Source organism: Pteropus alecto, unplaced genomic scaffold (genome assembly GCF_000325575.1).
Source record: "Pteropus alecto unplaced genomic scaffold, ASM32557v1 scaffold61, whole genome shotgun sequence".
Taxonomy (NCBI): domain Eukaryota; kingdom Metazoa; phylum Chordata; class Mammalia; order Chiroptera; family Pteropodidae; genus Pteropus; species Pteropus alecto.
This window is the reverse complement of record NW_006434835.1, coordinates 1,372,180-1,378,360: the sequence shown is the minus strand read 5'-3', so window position 1 is coordinate 1,378,360 and position 6,181 is coordinate 1,372,180.

Sequence of the window (6,181 nt, the reverse complement as noted above, 5' to 3'; positions counted from 1 at the left end):
ACAGATGAGAGGTCACCAAGTATTCCAGAGGCGCTTAGCCACCTCCAGGTGGCAGGGCGGGGTCATAGGACCTCCAGGCTGGCCGGCGCCTGCCTGCGGACCATGGGAAGGCTATGCTTGCTCGCTGGGGGCAACCCGGGCCGGACACCTGCGTGCCAGGCAAACCCACAAGACTAAGATGCACGAATAAATCTCTTAAAATTTTCTTTGGCTGTTTTTGTTAAAAGCACTATGTAAGTTTAAAAATAAATGTTCGACCTGATCATTTATGTCTTTATTTTTATTACCCTTTTATTATAAAAACATTCAGAAATGACACAAAATAAATACACAGCTTATTGAATTATTTTTTGATTATTATAAGGTGGATCCCCCGTAACCTCCACCCAGGTCAAGAAATAGAGCTTTGCAGACACCCAGAGGGACACTTCCCAAGTGCCCCTCCCTCCCTCCCAAAGGAATCCTGACTTTTGCAGAAATGGCCTCCTTCGACTCTGGCAATTCACTCTGGTCGCTTGTCCTTTTCGCTGGATGTCTGTCAGGTCTCCCATCTCCTTAATTTCCAGCCCCCGCCTCCACAGGTTGTCAGGTGAGGAACCTGGGCCATTTGTCCCCTCGTTTCCCAGTCTAATCTTTGCCCTTACGTGCTCATGGTACCGTCTAGCGTTTTCTTCTGATCTCTAATTCCTGCAGATGGGCAGCTGGATGCAGAGGCGTGATCGGAATCGGGTTCTGCACTGTGGGCCAGACAACAGGTGGCCCATGTGCTTCCACGGGGCCGTGACTGGTTCCGCCCTCCGATGTCAGTGAGCCCGGTGCGCAGTGCCTGGGCCCCTCGGTCAAGGGTGCACGGGGCTGACAGTCCCTTTGCGGTTGCACACACTGGCTGGAGCGGTTTTAGAAGGTGCTCCCCTCGTCCGGGTTGGAGTTCTTACAGGAACAGGGAAATTCCAAGGTGCTGCATTAGCTCCTTGTCATCCCTGGAAGGTGACCAGTCACGATTTTCTATTTCTATATTTTTATAACGTGTGTGTCACGAACCATGGACTTAAGCATATTTGATGGTTTGTCCACTGCAATTTGAATCGTCACTGAACCCAAACGGTATCTCGTTTGGCCTGTAGGAGGGAGCCTCTTCAGGTCGGCCTTATTTCCGTCACTGTTCCCGTGTGCCGCACGCCTGCACGCACACGCAGTGAGCATGCACACACGTCTGGACCACACAGCTCCCTTGCTGTCTGCTGTGTCAGGGAGTTCTGGAGCCATTTTGCCCATTTTCTGCTCCAGGCCTACAGTCAGCTGTTTCTCTGAGGACCTCTGGTTTCTTGTGAATATGGCCGGCGGAATCCCGTCGGGCGCTCTCTGCTCCTGGGTGGGTCATTGTTCTAGGTCTTTTCAGGGGACAGAGTTGTAGAAAACACGCACATGCCCACACGTAAGAAAGTATTTTCTGAGTTCGAGCTGACACCCCCAGTCAGGGTACGTAACCTCTCCGCGTCTGTGTCTCCCACGTGGGCAACCCTGGTTCCTAGCCGGGCGGGGGGACAGGGTGTCCCCTCCCCCGCCTGGCTCAGTGCACTTCACTGTGCCCCGTGTGGATCCTGAATCCGATGCTCCTCCCTCAGTCCCCGTGGAAGCAGCCCGGTGTTACGCTGCTGGCCACCTCAGGAAACTGCCGCCTCGTCTAGTCACGCCCTGTGTGCTCAGTGGTGCTAACCAGCCTCCGGGTCAGTGTCACCTTGGGAACCACGCTCACTGAGGCTGTAGGATTTAGTTGGTGTCCTTCATACCTGAAGATGGATTTTGCAGGGTAGGAAATCTTTGGCTCACATTTTTCCCTTTGGTGTCTGAAATATTGATTCTATTTCCTTCCAGTGTAAAGTGATGCGTGGAACGCCTCTTTCCCCAGCCAGCGGTCGTATTGGCCTGCGCTGTGCATTGGTCGCCCCGGTCAGGATTTGCAGGTAACAGGTATGCTCCTCCTCAGGGTTAGCGCGCCCGCTCTTTCAGGAACATTTTCCTGAATTGTGGTTTAGTGTTCTGTTTTTCTTGTAACAGTTGTAAGCCCGATTCCAGTGTATAGCAGGTGGGGGGGGTCCCCCGAATTCATATATCGAAGCTCTGACCCCCAGTTCCTCAGAATGTGACTATATTTGGAGATCGGGCCTTTAAAGAGGTGACTGGATGGAAACAAGGTCGTTGGGGGCCCGATCCAGTCTGACTGGTGTCCTTGTCACAGGAGATGGGGACAGGCAGAGGGTGGACCTTCGGTGGACAGAGCGAGGAGGCAGGTCTGCAAGGGGAGGGGCGTGGGCTGAGGCCTCGGAGAAACCAACCTGCGACCCCAGATCTGGGCCCAGCCTCTGGGACTGGGAGGAAAGAGGCCCCCGCGGCAGCCGGCTCTGGAGCTTCGCCGCGCGGCCCCAGGAACCAGCGCGGACTGCAGCCCACGCCGAGGGCGTCCCGGCCACCACCGGTGGCGGGATCACGGACCTGACAAATCAGGGGTGCTGGATGTGTCATCGTTCCTCATTTTTCTCGCCTAACTTGTATTCCGTGCGTAATACGAACACCCGCAAGCAGAGCAGATAGCGGAGAGCCTGGCTGCGGGCCGCGTTTCCCGGGCCTCATGGGTCTAGATCCTCGTCTCAGCTTGGGCCAGACCCAGCGGGTCCTATCTGAGGGAACCGCAGAGCCAGCAGGGAATGAAAGCCAGTGGGGAACAGGGCGGGAGCTCGGAGGAAGCCAGGCCCCCAGCAGCGAGCTGAGCCCCCTGACCCAGCGGGGAGCAGAGCAGCTCACCAGGCGCAAGCCCCCGGCCGCACCCATCCCTGGGGCCCACGGTCCCTCCCCCATTCCCTGCCCCCCGGCCGCACCCATCCCCGAGGCCCACGCCCCCCCAACCCCCGCCGCACCCATCCCCGGGGCCGTGGGCCTCCGGCTCCAGCTTCCTGGACTCGTGCAGGGTTTCGGGTCTGGAGTCCCCAGGCCCAGGCCAGCTGTCCGTTCAGCACCGGCTCAGATGTCGCACACACTGCCAACCAAGCTCTTGGCTTCGCCCCGCCCGGAAGCGGCTCCGCCCCGGTACCCTCACCTGGGCGCACCGCAACTCCGCCCTCCGGGCGCCCCATGAACCCCTGGACCATCCCTGCCCCCCAGCCCCGCCGGGCCTCGCTCCGGCTCCGTCAGCAGATCACGGTGGCCTTCACGCAAAATGGACCGGGATCTGATGGTTCCGACCACACCCACACCGGGTCCTGGCCCAAAGTCCGGTCTGCTGCAGTAGCCTCCAGCTGGTCTTGTGTCCATTCTGCCCCCTACAGGCAGAAGCTCGAGTCACGTGACTGGCCCTTGTCCAACTCCACGACACCCGGTGGCTTCGGGCGCCTGCGCGCTCTGGCCCAGCTGTCGGCCCCCCTCCCCTGCCCGTGCACCGGGCGCCAGGCCCCACCGCCTCAGGCCGCGTACTGGCTGCTCGCTGTGCTCGGCGCAGGTTTCCTCCAGCTGTTTGGGTCCCTCCGTCACCTGTCTCCCTCTGCTCGAATGTCACTTAGCGGCAAGCTCTCCTGGCTACACCCACAAGCACAGTTCAGCTTCCCTGCAACCCCATCTCTCTCAATCTCACGCACACTCACACACTCACACACACTCAAACTCACACACTCACACACACACACTCACACTGACACACTCCCACACACACTCATACTCACACACACACACGCTCACACACTCACACACGCTCACACACACACACGCTCACTCACGCTGACACACACACGCTCACACACACACGCTCACACACACACACGCTCACACTCACACACTCATACACACTCACGCTGACACACACACACACACGCTCACACACATGCTCACACACACGCTCACACTCACTCACACTCACACACGCTCACACGCTGGCACTTTTTATTCCCTGCACTTCCGCCCCTGACCTACAGATGTTGCCGGCTCCCCCATAAGAACTAGACCTCTAAAGGTGGGGCGTCGCCTCCCACGCACTCGCTGTGGACACCCAGGACCCGGGGACTGGCCCGGCGTGCAGCGCGGCACAGGAACCCAGCGGTATTTGTCCAGTGATTGACAGACGGCATTAATCCGAAGGCTCTGTGATGGCCGAAGGCAGTGGCAGCCTCCGCCGGAAGCGGAGTTCTGGGGGCAGAAAACGCGGACTGAGATGGGGGCGGCGCTAACATGACAGAGTCCCACCAGGCAAGTACCGGCGGGCGTGACTCCGGGCAGGTGGAGCCGAGCGTGTGACATGCGAGAGGACAGCAGGCGGTCACCGGACACGCCCCGCCGGCGCTCGACTGGTGGACTCCGGCCTGGTGCTCCAGGTGTGTTTTCCCTCCGAGTGAGATTTGCTTCCTGAAAAGCTATCGTTGTAGCTCAGATTTCCACGTCTGTTCCGCATGCATCCTTGGCTTTTTCCTGAGAAGGTTTAGTGTCGTTGTTCCGCGTTCTCGTGTTTCTGCTTCCTGCCCCTCAACCTGGAGTGAAAATCAAAACCAAAGACACCGGTCAGGAAAAATTCTCAGAGCAGAAAAACCAGTTCGGTCACACGAGCAAAGCCAAATTTAGCTTATTGTGAAGACTGGCTTCTTGCTTGTGTCTCCAGAAATCTTTGGCAAAACTTAAACTGTTTCCCAAAAATTGATGTGACGTGTAACCACTGACCTGTTTTCTATCATTTGGGAAAATTCTAACGTGATGACCAATGACTGTGGAGAATAAACAGCCCCTGCCTGCACGCTGTGGGAGCTGCTCTGTGACAAGGCCCTCCGGGGCCTCGGGCCTCCTTCCAGGCCTGGGCGGAGCCCTCCCCCCTACCCCCTCCCCATGGCCGTCTTGCGGGTGCACAGTGGACCTTCACTGCTGCCTCGGTGATCCCTTGGCTTTCCTTCTGTTGTTCCTGAACTTTCGACAGTGTTTACCAAAGAACCTTCTGTGGCACATTTTTGGAATTAGGGCGCGCCTCCCCAATTTCCGCGTCACGGGCCTGACCACTTGTCAGAGCAGAGACAGATAGGCGCAGTGTCCTGCAAGTTTGTGACCTTCAAACTCTTTTCGTAAATGATCTCTCGACGTGTGACATGGAAGACATTTGGGGAAGTGCTTTATTGGAACAAGCAGTGGGGCAGTATGATCCCCAACGCCAGGACAGGTGGAGGATGGGACAGGGGGCCTCTCCCTGCAGTAAACACTAGGTTTTATTTTCATCCTGGAAGCACAGAGGTTTGGGATCACTCACTGAGGTGCCGTGAATAAGCCAGCGTTTCCCCGGGGAAGAAGAGCCCAGAGTCTGGCTCATTTCAAAGATGTATGAAGAACAAGAGGGATGTTATCCTTTTAATTAGTCTGAACACAATTTCGCTGACGGTGGCCCCCGGCGGCTGTGTCTGAATGTGGCTCCTGTGTGACGCTATCCAGCCCCGTGCTCCCATATTTCAGTTAAGAAGATTTACATGTGCAGATGGCTTATTTCTTAATTCAAAATGCCATAACTTTTTGTGAAAATTAGTACTGGAATTTTTCAAATATACACCGCAAAAGAGAACAGTTTCATGAACGTTCATGAATCTCTGTCACCCAGCGTCATCGTGTTAAATAAAGTCTCTGGTCATTTTCTGAGCGTTCAGTGAACTTTCTCGACTTGTAGGGTGGAGCTGCCGTCCTGGGGTTTCCACGCTGCAGGTCTTACCAGAAACCCGGCGTTTATTTATCGATGTTTCACAGCAAACTCCTTTTGAGTTCTTTCTTTTCAAAGGGCCCTGAAACAATACTTTCTACTTCCGTTATTTATTATGCCCGTTCTCCCTTAGCATTTTCCATGTTTTCCAGAACGTTCTCCGGGTTGTTCTATTTAGAAGACATTAGCTCAGTTTTGGCTCTAACGGCAAAGTAGCTTAGACCAGGCTCCTCCATGGAGCTGGGTTCGCGGGGCCATCGCGGGGACCGGGGGCTGTGGGAGGCAGAGGCAGGGGGCCCAGAGGGCCAGGAGCGTGCTGGCCAAGGGCAGGTTTGCAGACCTCTTATTCTCTCTGTTTCTTGATGAGAAACACTCAGAACGTGGGGACTCTTGAAGTGTCGTGTTTGTCACGAGCATCTGCTGTGTCGTCTCTCAGCGCTTATCCTTGTTTCCTGGGGCCACAGCCCCCCC